This window comes from Passer montanus, unplaced genomic scaffold, assembly GCF_014805655.1.
Source record: "Passer montanus isolate IOZ18808 unplaced genomic scaffold, ASM1480565v1 scaffold8, whole genome shotgun sequence".
Classification (NCBI taxonomy): domain Eukaryota; kingdom Metazoa; phylum Chordata; class Aves; order Passeriformes; family Passeridae; genus Passer; species Passer montanus.
Window position 1 is genome coordinate 12032092 of NW_024373256.1, and position 13645 is coordinate 12045736.

The 13645-nt window shown below is 42.6% G+C and overlaps 1 protein-coding gene across 38 annotated transcripts in view; it reads right to left on the reverse strand.

Annotated features, from left to right (window-relative positions):
• Positions 1-12590: 12590 nt before the first annotated feature.
• Positions 12591-13645, reverse strand: part of RBFOX1 (RNA binding fox-1 homolog 1) — a 1145409-nt gene continuing 1144354 nt past the window's right edge. For all 38 annotated transcript variants that reach the window (XM_039732124.1, XM_039732135.1, XM_039732144.1 and 35 more), the window contains one exon: positions 12591-13645. This exon is cut by the window's right edge. The gene's annotated coding sequence lies outside the window, so the exon portion shown is untranslated.

Genomic DNA, 13645 nt, shown 5'->3' on the forward strand with positions numbered 1-13645 from the left:
TGCAGGTAGGGTGAGGACAGCTTTGCTGACCTCTATTACAGATTCTCCTTTGTAGTCCAAGTGCTGCAGGTTGAGGGAGGACCTCTGTTATTTTTCCCAGTCCTTGAAATACCCCTGGTACAAATGGATCTGGCAAAACCACAGCAATCCAAGCAGGAAAATACAATTTTGCTCTTTTTGTGCCATAACAGTAAAGCACTTTTTTCCTGCAAGAGCTGACAGTGAATATTCTAATAGTGTTTATAATATCTCTGCCAATGGGGTGTGCTTCTACAGGAGAGGAAGGTGCACTCCTGGAGCTGCTGGCTCTGCTAACAAGGGCACTGAGGGCCTGATGCTGCTGCTTTCCACCCACAGAATAATCTCACTTTCCAACCTGTGCAAGGCTGGCTCAGCCTGCATGACAGAGATGATGCTCCACAGCTCCCACAAGGAGAAAGATAAAATGTAGCCTACCTATTTCACAGTTTTGCTTTTTTTGTTTTAAAGTTGGTGCTTTGAACTGAGGTTGTTTTAAGTCTCTGGTACCCAAGGGAGCAGCAGTGCAGAGGCAAATTGCCCTCATTGGCAAATACAAATTAAGGTGTATGAGCTGAATGCTCTTCTTCTCTGCAGTCTGTGGCTAAACAAGCCCAGATTTGTCCCAGCAGGAGATCACCTAAAAGTGCCAGGTCCTGAAGGCAAAGAACCACAGCTAAATATCTCAAAAAATAGTATAAAATGTGTTTTGCTGACTGTCTTTGGCCCTTACTGACTCAACTGAACCCAGGGTGGGATGTGGACAAGAGCCCAGTATCTGTGTTTGAGGAAAGTAAATGAAAAGTCATGCCAGGAATCTTGTTACTTATGTAATAGGGTATTAAAAACAGCTTAGACCAGCCAAGAATAAGTATTTAATTTGAATTCTTACTAAATTAGGTGCTTAAGAAGTTCAGGGGAAGTAGCATGTCAAGAGACCCAGATTCAAGCCTGTGATTCCTCCTCTATATCCCCACTTTTTATTTCTTCATATTTAAAGTACTTAATTAATCTATACAGAGTTTTTAATACAATACAGTTGATTAACGCTAGTAATTTCAGTGCCTTTTTAATATAACAAATCTCTTCTGAGAAATGTTCCCAGTTAATGATCTGTGTCATTTTTTAAAGTTTGCCTTCTGACTAATTTCAGTGGAAATATCATTAAATTCTTCATTATACTTATTTATAGCAAGGGCTGAATTGGATTTTAGATGTTATGATTTTACCATAATAAAGACCTACAGCTCTCAAAACACACTATTCTGTCTGCTTTTGGAGCTCTAATATAAAGTTTTGGAACAGAGAGTAGCTTTTAAAAAAAGCAGTAATAGAGAGGAGGAGGTTTCTGTGTGGTTTTGAGGCCACTGAGGTCACAGGAGGTGTTGGGCCAAACCTCCTGTCCCTCTGTGCCCTCCCCTCCCACGGCTCATTTTGGTCCTTGCACTGCAGCATCCCACTCCCCACCAGCACCTCCACAGTGTGGAGTCTGAGCTGGAAACCCCTGGCCCTGGAAGGATGAAGAACAGTGAAATTCACCCCTCCTGTGGGATCAGTGAGTGCTGGCACTGCTCTGCTCTTTCCCAGAGCCAAATTCCCCATGGCTCCTTCTCTGCTCCACACTCAGGGCAGTGTTTGCCATGTCCCCTCTCTGTCACAGGCCATGCTGGGTTTGTGCCAGGGGCTGATGGCACAGAACATCCCAAGGGATGGAGATGAAAACCCTCCACCCCTGCCAGAGAGTACAGCACAGCCACAGGTGGAGTGGTGGCCACAGGGACACATTTCCTGGCCAGCCCCTGGAGGATTGTGACAGCCCCTGCTCTGAGGAGGGGCAGGGGGCAGCACTTAGGGATTTCACAACTGACAGCTTTTATCAGCAGCCTCTCCCTTAAGGTTTTGTCTTTAATCTTTTCAGTTGGCTCAGAAATAAGGCAAAAATAAACATATTTTGACCATCTATTTTTCTCATTACATTGTTTTCACCAGCTCTGCTGCAAATAAACACAAAGTAAATATTGGTCTCGTCTTTCTAAACAGAAGTGCTGGGGGTTTATTTATTTGTGTATGCAAAGTATTGTTTTCTACTCAAAAAGGGGTGGCTGTGCCCCAGGTCTCCATGCAGGAAGGGCAGGTGGCAGTGCCAGGAGCATCTCTGTGTCCCCCCTGCTCCTCCTGTGAGCTCCACCAGGACAAGCAGAGATGGCAGTGTTGATCTTGGCTGCAGGAACTGTCATTTTTTTTCCCATGCCTGTGGTCCTCCAGGGTCACCCAGCTCTTCTCAACAGAAGGCAAAGGAGAGCTGCTCTGCACTGGCAGCTATGGGATAGAGTTTGGTTCTCACACTCCCCCTCCCTAATCCAGGGAAGACACCCATGTCCCCAGGTGAGACCTGCACAGTCTCCTTGGCTTACTCCTTTCATTGAAGGGCTCTCCTCCTCTCCCTGTCTGCTCCTGCTTCTTTTCTATTCCTGGCCTCCTTCCCAAGGCTCAGGGGGAAAGCTGGGCACAGAGGTTGCTCAGGTTCTGCTTCAAACCCTGTGGAGATGCTGAGCATGCCAGGTCAGCCTCCCTGCCTGGCACAGCCAGACTCAGGAGCTCCTCCACCCTGCAGCAAACAAAGGACATGGGAACAGGAGAGTCAGCTGGGCCAGGGTTCAGATGACATCAGGATTTTCTGACCAAGAAACAGAGAGGAGTCAGGCCCAGGCAGAGCTGAGTGGAAAATGTAGCTGTGGTGGCTGGTGTGAGTGTAAACCTTCACATGAATTATGCATTCCTGTTCATGCAAAATACCAGCATATTTATGCATCTTCCTTTACTTCTTATCACTTTACTGGACAGAGCACAGTGTTTTCCTCATCATTAAATTAGATCTTGAATTAAAACAACTTCCTTGTTATGGGGTGAGGGTGAGGGTTTGGTTGGCTGGACTCTTTTAATTGCTACTTTTAAATTCTACCTAAACAACAAGTAAACAAATAAAAAATTCGTTAGAGAGAGGCAGCTCAAGTTAGATGAAAGTTTTACAGCACAGAGCTCTGCTTTCCAAAGCAGCAAATCCAGTCACCGGGTCATTAGCACAGTGTGCAGCGCCACAGAAACGAGGAACATTAGAACTTGTGTCGTTTGCAAGATTTACTCATATTTCAGTGTCTTAACAGCAATGTTGCAGCCTAAAAGCTTCCCAAAAGGCACTTAAACATTGGAAACAGCAGCTCTGAAGGGCTGAGGGTGCATTTACTCATTACGAGTGTATTTAAAACAACGCATCTGGGCTGGCTGCTGACGGCTTTGAGGCTGCAGAGGGAGGCTGGAGAGGGCAGGGGTATACTAGATATTTTTGCCCCCAACAAGGAGAGAGAATGATGCATCTGACTCTATCTTATCAGAAGGCTAATTAATTAATTTATTGCACTATATTATTCTATACTATATTACACTATATTACATTACATCTAAACTGAATCTGTGAAGCACTCAGCTGCCCTCCACTGCACTCATTTTGTGACTCCCAGCCAACAGTCCCAACACTCACACAATCTCCTAGCCCGACTGGCCAAGGAAACAAAACCCCATCACTCTGGGTAAACAATCTCCATATTGCACTCTACTTTGGCACAACACAGGCACAGCAAATGAAATAAGAATTGTTTTTTCTTTCTCTGAGGTTCGGAGAATGTGAATCTCAGAAATTTTCTTGGGAAGATTGCCTTGCTTTTCTCTGTGAGGAGAAATGTGGCAACACATGGGAAGCATCCATCCCTCCTTTGGCCTTTTGCAGAGCACACGTGGAACAGTGCTCTGGCTGCTTGTGGGACTCATGGTGTGTACAGATCACACGTGAGTGCTGGGCTGGGAAGGTTCCCCCGAGAAGCCAATGATGATTATGATCCAGGCCTGATAGCTCTGCTGCTTTGAACACGCCAAGGTAATTTCATGCTGAATAAGGGGAAAACTTATGCCTGTCACAGTGCTATATATCAGTCAGGGGCAAAGAACAAAGGCCTTGAAACCCAAATGGCTGTGTTTGCCACATGGATTGGCTGCAAAGAGGGAAAGGCAAGTGCTCTCCACAAGGCAGATCCTCTGGAAGAGGAGGTGGCTACAGACAGGTCTTTATTCCATGTAAAATAACTTTGCATAGAGCTCCCCAGCACTGGTGGAAGCACTCCCTGGGAAGAACGCTCTGCAAGGATGTTGGGGTTCTCTCCTCAGCCTGCCCATCCCTTTTCCCCAGGTTTCTCTTGTAAAATAGCTATTATAACCACTTAAAAATGAGCCCAAAGGAACTCCTGCCATTTAAAGTCAGGTTAATATAGAGTGTAGCAATCTACTCTAGTGGGTTTCTTTGGTCTTTTATTTGTTTTTTTGGGGTCTTCTCCCCAGCTTGAAAACCTGTGTTATGCTCTTTAAATCTTTACTTGCTGTTTGATCTTCTCAGGCTCGTTTCATATTAGGAATTGTTAAAAAAAAAAGAAAAGAAAAAAAGAAAGGGGAAACAAAGCTTTAAGAGAAAATGCAACAACAAAAAAATCCCACTGAGTTGAGTTATTTAGGCAAACTGCTTCTCCTGGATCAAACACAAAAGTAAGATCTCAGAAAACTTCATAAGCTGCACCATGGGAATGCAATTACTACTGGAAACAGTGCAATCACAGTTGCTCTCATTCAGAAGTAATCTTTAAAACTTCACCAATATTTCAGTAAAGCCATCTCAGCAACAAGAAACTCCACATGCAGGGGGAAGCCCCAGATGTTTTACAGATGCCCATCCATCATGGGGGATTGCCTAAACCTCTGCATGGCTCATCTTGAGGCTTTTCAGTTTTAAATGAAACTCTGAAAGGTGCAGGTCCTGCTGTACAGGAGGACATGGCACTGTACCCTTCACTAATAGTAAAAAGTCTTCTGCATTATTTGTATGACTCTTAAGCATGTTTCTTTTATTGTTGTGCAAAGAAGGAGTGTCCTGGGGCAATTTTTCTGTTCAGTTACAAGCTACTGGTAATTTTTCTAGTCAGGGGGAGATATTTAAAAGTGACTAACTTAACTTAAAGATTTAAGCCTCCCAACTTCCTGACAAGACTGTTGGTTTCCATCTCCTACATAAGCATTTGTCCTTTTCATTTACATTATCATCAGATGCACAGAAGAGTTTATTTGCTTTCACAGTTGAGATTCTAGGAAAATTCAATTTTAAATTCCTCTTAAATAACTCATCTAGGTTGGGCTATTACACAAAACATTCAGGAAAGCATAAGGTCAAAAAACATTTAATTAATTTATCCTGTGGTTGCGGAGGAATGCAACTCAGAGGGAGAAAAACCTCAATTCTATGTTTTCTTCAAGGTCAAATTTACCTTTGAAGGCTAAAAGATAAATTCTCTGTGCAGCAATGTGGGGAAAGGGAGTGAGCAGCCTCCACTCCCTTTGCACAGGAGCACTGGCACCAGTGGTGGGAGAGGAACAGCTCCAATCCCACGGGGCTGGGCTGGGTTGGGTCTTGGTCACTCAAAGGATTTCCAGGCCTCCCCTGTGTTTCAGCAGCTGTGATTGTGGCCTTACGGAGAGGTGACACACACGAGGGTGTCACACACATCAGACACCCCTGAACCCCTCCAGGTACCCAGCCTGGCTGTCCCTCAGCACCCTGCAGGCAGAGCTGCCAGCGCGGGGCTCCCCACCCAGACAAGTCCCTGTGAGCTCTTACTGACCCTGGGGTGCTTGCATTGGTGTGCTGTAGTGTGCATTTATGATTATTTAGTGGTGTTAGCTCGCACCCAGCTCTGTGGGATGTATCCTGTCCTCAGTTTAACCAGGGGAAGGCTGGAGCCACTCGGGGCTGCCTTTGGTGGCTCCCATCAGCTGTAAGGGCTCAGCACTCCCTCCTGCTGTGTGCCCAGGAGGGGCAGGACAGCTGGGAATTTTCCTGCTTTGGTGGAGTTTTCAACAGCAGAGTGAAATGCTTTCAGTGAGCTCAAACCTTTTTTTTTCTAAGAAACTACACAGTGAATGAAACATAATGGACAAGGATCAAAATAAAGCTAGCCTGTGACTCATACAAGATATATACACAGCTGCCCCAAACCAGGCTTCTAATAAGTTCATTCTAAAATCCTGAAATTCTATCTCCCTGGTAAAAGATTTTTAGATCTAACTTAAAAAAAAAGTATCAATTTGTTTTTGAACATCCATTCCTGAATTTACAGAAATCAGATCACCTTAAGTGCTCATGTGCTCTGGGCTGAACCCTGCAAATGAGCAAATTTAAACTGTTAGCTCTTCTCTGATTAAAATACGCTGTTGGTGTTGTTGCCTGCTTGTGCTTACACAACAGAGAATGGAAAACTTTCACTTTTAATGTGCCTGCTTTTCTGCAGTATGTTCACAAACACCAGAGACCTCATGACTTTTCCTTTTAGCAGCCTTAAGCTTATTTAAAATTCCTAGGACCGACTCACTCAGCAGCCTGCCTTCCTTTACCTCAGTGCTGTGTTCCTTTGTAGACCTGCAGCACTGCCAACACATCTTCTTTTTCCTTCTATTTATTTATTTATTTATTTTAATATTTAAAATAAATCCTGACAATATGGAGAAGAAAATAAATTTTAAATTTAAGAATGAAATTAGAAGAACTGGAGAAGAACTTTTGTATTTGTAGAAAAAGTGCAGAATTCTTACAATAAAAATTTAAAAAAAAAATAGAAGTTGGAACTGTCCTTTGTGAAAGTTCTAGGCAAACAAGTCTCCCGAAATTGGACCACACCTCTCCCTTCAGGTGATTTCAGTCTCTGAAAACCCTGGGAGTGCTTTGTCTAAAACAACTTGAAAACACCTCATCAAAATAAGGCAAGTGGCATTTGGGTGCTTTCAAATAATCCTGTCTGTGCTTCGGTGCGTGGTGACAGTGCTCTGAAGATCCCCCCTCAGTTTGGGCAGGTCAGTGCTAACCATGGTGTATAATTCCACCTAGTTCTTTCTGACCTTCAACAGAAGTAACTCAGTTGGTTTTCACTTTCCCAGATCTCCAGTTGCCTTACAAGAATTCATTTTACTGGGGATTTGTTTCTTAGGGTGTTCCAGTAATGATGTCCTATTTTCCTGTCCCCAGTCCTATGCTGGGCTCCACACAGGTATGAAATTCTGTAGAGTGGTGACAGCATCAGGCTGACTAAAGGACAAAGAGAAAGAAAACTGGGGGAGAGCACAAATTTGCATGTATTTCCATTATTTTGGCACTGGGCAAAATGATTTCTGCACTGACTTCCCCTCAAAGCCACCGAGAATAAAACTATAAAAGAAGATTATCAGAAAGTAGGCCATGTTGCTCTGCTTATCATATTCATGTTGCCACTTCTTATTTTCCAGAGGTAGGTGATTTCAGAGTGGATTCAGAGTGGATGGCTGGTGCAGCATGCTCTGGTGATGCATGCCTTCCTCTTAATCCCAGGGCACAAACCATGCCCAAGGGTTATGGATGGTTCTTGCCAGGGGAATCAGGCATTAGGGGCCAATTCTGGGGGAAGACAGGGGGCAATGTTGAATTTTTATCGTGTGGCCTAGCAGAGGGATCATGTTTAAACAATATATTTAAAAAAAAATTACATGTACCACAATCTAGAGACATCCCACAGGAATTTCTTGTCTCTCTGGCAGAATTTACCAGCTGTAGCAACATGCATATTTCTCTCGCTATTCTTAGTGTAAGAGAACTGCCAATAAAATCTGCTTTTCAGCTTCACAGATAAAACTATTTTTTCTCTTGCTTGCTATTTTTCCTGAAAGAACTTTGTTTGCTTTTTAACTGTAGAGCAACAGGGCCCCAGAAATTTCAAGTCTGTGATGAAACCTCAGTTACAGAGCTCATCAGCTGAGTTTGTGAATTAACAATGTCTGTACCCCCGGGCCATCATTCTTCTCAAATAATAGGGAGCTGGATCACTGCCCTTCTGGGTGAACATCAGAAGTTGTGGCCAAGAAGATGTGAAACATTGCTTCTAGAAGAATAAAGGTGAGGACAGCAGAGGCACTCAGAGCTGCAAGTGCAACTGCTCACTTCATTAAAAAGGTGGCAAATCTGTGGGTGGCGAAATCAAACAGAGGTGGGAGTGTTACAGCCATGATCTTCCATGTTTTCTCAAGCACTGCAGAGCTAAGATATCACCTCTCACTTCAACATTTGACAGATTTTATTTTATATGTCAGGCACCTCACAAACTTGAATTTCATTTTAATACTCTGGTAAAGCCTCCCTCCTAGTGATAATGTTCTGCTTTCTGCTTTATAAACCACCAGAAAATCCATACGTTTCATGTTAATTCTGTTGAAAATACCTTGAACTGAATATCCTTTTAGAAATTTTGTTACACGTTTCCAGCCTTGGAAATTCTTATTTTGAAGACCTGCATCAAAGGGCAGGTTTAAATCTTAGCTTAAAAAAAACATATGCTCTGCTGGAAGTGTAGATAGTGGAATGGAATCTTTTTTTCCTACAAATCAAGTGCAACCTGGTTTAATTGTTATGGTGGTCCGTCCCCACTGCTTGCTTTCCACTGTTATACAATAACCTCCTTTTGTTAGAAAGCAACAAAAAAATTAGGTTTAACTATGTCCCCTACTGGTGGCCTTGAAACTTTATGGCCTCTCCCTGATACCCCATGCACATGACAATGTTCAAACCAGCCTTATTCTTCCTCAGGACAGGAATCAAACTCCTGAATAAATCAGAATTATTTCTAGTGGAAGACTTTTTCCTAAATTGCATTTATGCAACTTGTAATTACATTTCACATGAAGTACCAGGGAGGATTATGGGGAATAGGAGAGCACCTACTGTAAATATCTATTTCCCACAGAAGACATCAGGGCAAGTTATTAGCCCTTCGTGGTTGTAAATAATTAATTCAATTCAATATTTGGGGTTACCTGGGGTTTAAACTGGTACTGATCTTAGTCTAATGTTTCCAATTTCAGGAATTGAAACACATTACTATCTGCCTTTGCCAGCATGCAAAATGTTAATCTTGATAGATTACATTATTCTTTATAGAGAGCACTTTTTGTTCCACTTATATTTCAGCATCTTAACTCCTCGACATAAGGATGCTTTAGCTCTTTATATGGAGAACACTGCACATTTATTTTAATTGGATAACTGAGCTTTTCTGCTTACTGAGCTGTCTGCCTGACATTTGCAAAATGCAGCTTTTTTTTTTCCCCAACATAACCTAGCTGTTCATTTTTATAAGGCCTGTCATCCAAAACACAGAACCTAATCCTTAATTAGTTGTCGTATTTGTTTAGATGTTATACATCATCCATTGGACTGAATTGTTTGGTTTACTGTCCTTTCATAATGTCCATTAAACGATTATTTTTGCATTCACTTATGTTTTATTTAACAGTTTTCCTACATCCTGAACTCCTGACTCACAGGCCTGTTGCTAGAGTGAAATCATTAAATTGGCCAGGCACAGAGGCTGCCCAGGCAGTGAAGGGTAAATCACAGCTCACAGAGCAAACCCAGCCCAGCAGGGCTGAGCAGCAAGAAGGCTGGAGGGCTCTAAAGCACCTTAACAAGAAGCTTTCCTCCTGTTTGGATTTTCAGCTGTAAATCCGTTTTGGAATAGGAGCTATGAGGGGCCAGTCTGTCCCATGGGATGGAGAAGGGACGCTCCAGTGTCACCCAATCCCCTTTAACCAAGTAGCAGGGCCATGGAGGCAGGATTTATTCACTGTGATGTGGAGCAGGGACTGGAATCCAGGGCAGAGTCCCAGCCAGCAGACTATCCTAGAAGTGTTTATCCATGACTAATTGTTTAAGTGAAATGGAGGGTCTTTAACAGAGGAATTGAGAACAACCTAACCCAATATACTCACAGCAACTACAAGTGGGAAAAAAATCCTGTATAAACTGAGGCAAGAGAAGAATTCTAAAAGCAATCTCCCACATCCATTTGTGAATGCCTTGAGCATGATGTCAGTGGGCATGAAAATCACCTCCACCTTCCCTTCCACACAAAACTCATTCTTTGTGCCCTGCCAGGCACTGCAAAGCACACAAAGCAAGGTCACCTACCCTGAGTGCCCTGGCAGGACATTATGTAGGAACCTGAAGAGTGACAGCATCTCCTGTAGAGAGCTAAAGAGCTGAGCAGGAGCTTCTGGCCCTGAATGCTGCCTGCCCGGACACCTCAAATGACATTGTTATTTCCAGGTCCCTTCATGGCCATAATTCTAAGCATCTGCCCTTCACAAGTGGGCAGCCTGTGTGTTCATGGCCCTGCTGCCAGCAGGAGCTGTGTCCCAGCCAGCCACAGCCAGGGAGTCACATCCCTGCTGCAACTACACTGCCATGGCATGGCACTCATCGTCTGTGTGGATATAGGATGTACACCTACAGAATTAAATACAACATGAAATAAAAACCTTTCTTTTCCACGTGAGAAAATAAGGACGAGCTCTTGGATCTAAAAGTATTTCTAATATTTTACCTCCCTCTGCTCATCTCTGTCTTACCTCAGGAACAGACTGAAGTTGATGGTATAGTGGCATATACTGCCCATTTCTTCCTCTGATCCTAGTCCACATTCATTGTGCTTTTGTGAAGTGCTGTGAGACAATTATTGGTATGCAGAGCACTGGGGAAGTGCTGGAGAGGCATGAAAGCTGCCTGGAAAGTCTGGAAAGACTCAGCATAAAGCTCCTGTTACAGTGAGAGGTGAAGCATATGCCCTTTAGGTATAAATGAAGCATCAAGATAAACTTTTATAATACTGGAAAATGACTCTTTTTGATGACACTTTCATAAATTCTTCAAAGACCTCCCAAAATCATTGTCTTCCTTCTGATCTCACCTCCCACTCGAATCTTCTCTTCCCACAGAAACAAGGTTACTTTTTATTTTACTTTTTGTCTTCTTTTTTCTTCTCTCCCTTACACCTACCAAAATGATGATATTTCAGCTCTACTTTAGGGAGGAAATGATTTGCACAGCCTTTTTTCCTCATGCATCTGTACTGTAAAACTGAAAAAATGTGGCAAGAGGAACATGTCAAACTTGCAAAAAAATCACTTGAGGCAAGAAACAGCAATATGACATGACAGCAATTGAAACTGAAGACAAGGTTCCCAGAAAGTTAAAGAAAATTAAATTCTAGTTAAAAAAAAAGAATCCTGAAATTTTACCCAAATTAGAAGCTAATAAACAACTTGAATGCCCAAAAAGATGACCAAGGACAGAGTAGTACAGAACATCCTGCACAGGGGCAGCTCTAAGATCTTCTGTAAAGCTTTATTTTAATTTTGGCTAGACAATTAAAGCTATATAGGAACTTTAAATAATTGGAATAAAAATACCCTGCAAAGATGGCCGTTTTGTTTCTCTTTTGATTACACGTAGGACTTTCCTTATTCTTTGGCCAATTGCTAAAAAAAGTTTTTATTAATTTAACATGTATTGGCCAAGAAAGGAAGCACTACTGCATTAGACATAAGTAATGATACCAGGCAAAAGCAGATTAATTCAACCATGTAAAAATTATGTGGCATTTCAGGTTCTCCATGTGTGTCTATGTGTCCCACTTGTGTTTATCTGCCAGGATGCTTCTTGCCTGCCTTCAGCCCAAATTTTACCCAATATTTCCACCTCAGTCATTCATCCAGTGCTGAGGGAAGCAGTGCAAGGCATCCATCACACCTGATGTGCAGGAGAGTGCACTTGGACATTTAGTGCTTCTATGTCATATAAAGATTTAAATTAAGCACAGCATAATACCTCCCCACCATTCCTGGCAAATATCAAAGTTTCTTCTCTTTAGCTTCCTGAAAGCATTCGGGCACTTGGTAAAATAAAGCTTCCTGCTAAACTGCAACCCAAGCAAGATTGAATCCCTTCTCTCTGTCTTGGCTTCCTCTGTTAAATTAGAGTATAATGGGAACCCAGGTAGAAGAGTCACATAATTCTGTTGGCATGCATGTGACATGGCACGAGTTACCCTGACCAGCCTCATCTGGACCTGCTGGGCTAATGGGCATAGAACTGCAGCACGTGGACACCTTTCTTGTGGCTTGGCAGTGCCAGGAGGAGCCTCTGGAACAGCTATCTTTGCTTGCTTCCCTGCCCCTGGCGAGCACAGAAACAGGCACTGGCCATGAAAGGGGGAGTTAGCTCAGTGGAAGGCTAACTGCAGTCTGGAATTGTGGAACATTCCTTTTTCACCCTACGAACAAACCCCAGTTATTCCCCACGTATCATGCAGTGTTGCCTGGAAAACACAGCTGATGCTGGTGGTGGAACTTGTCATTTTTGGAAGCAAACCTCGAGCCCAGAGCCGTGCTGGCTGTCCCAGGCCTGTGGGGCTGCCGAGGGTGCACACACGGACACAGGGACAGACACACGGACAGCAGCCCCCACACACCCCGGGGGCAGGGGGGACACTGGGTGGGACCCAGGCCCAGCAGGAACATCCCCGTGCCCCACAGGCAGAGCATTGGGGGCACACCGTGGGCACAGCCCTGGCACCCACACTGCGAGCAGGGAAAGTAAAATGACTTGGAACACCAACGGATTTGTACCTTTTCAGACTAAGCTTTTATTTTGATATTACAAACCATTTTTCTTTATTCACAAATCACGGTTGTGATATAAACACTAATTTCTAAAGACAGATATACACATTTTCTGGGTTTGTAGGGTTTTCTTTTTTTAAATCTGTTTAGAAGTCACTATATTCCACATATGGTAGTAATAATTTTTTCATAAGTCATATTATCAGTAGTTATTTATATAAGTGAAAACATTCCCAATATATATTGTAAAAAAATTTCAAATGCTTTTCTTACATAACTATTTCAGACATACATTTTAAAATTACTACTAGGAGTACTGTAGGAGTTTTATAAACAAAATATTTTCTAGTATGGGCTGCACCCTCAACCTTTCAAGATAATTTTAATAGACTAAAACGCCATATAATCATTTGGAGAGTGGGAGCTGTAAAGCCATCTCAGGAAAATTAAAATTGCAAATAAATTCTGTTATTCTCTACATTAGACATTTTGTGTGTGCAATTCCAAAAAAGATGTCTCATCCACACTTTAAATTGGAAGCCTAACATTTGGTAAACATTTTTCAATTTGCTTTCATCACGGTGTTTAAACAAAATTTACTTTTTTTTTTATTAATAGGAGGCTTGTTTTGCATATCTTACATAATAAATGTGGGGATCGAACTCTTAATAAATTTCGGTTCATTCCCTCACCAGTATAAATATATGTTACTGCCCCATTTTTCATCGATTAATATAGTCTCTTTCTCTCTCTGTTTCAATTTTAAAGATAATTTATCATCCTTAGATATAAATGCTACAGAAACTTCGTTTTCAAATCTTGTGAAACTTTATTGATGGTTATTGTTCAACTGATCATACTGCATGCACATACGATGACAAAGAGAAAGCCTGATCACAAACACTTTTTTTAAAGCAGAGTTGTTATAGCAAGTTGGCAGGTTCACAGCGGTGAGTTGATCATTTACTAAGGTGCTGGCCGGGAGGCAGCACGTTACACATGAGGATATAACTACCTGCAGCAAACCCCTGGCGGGACGCTTTGCCGCGTTATT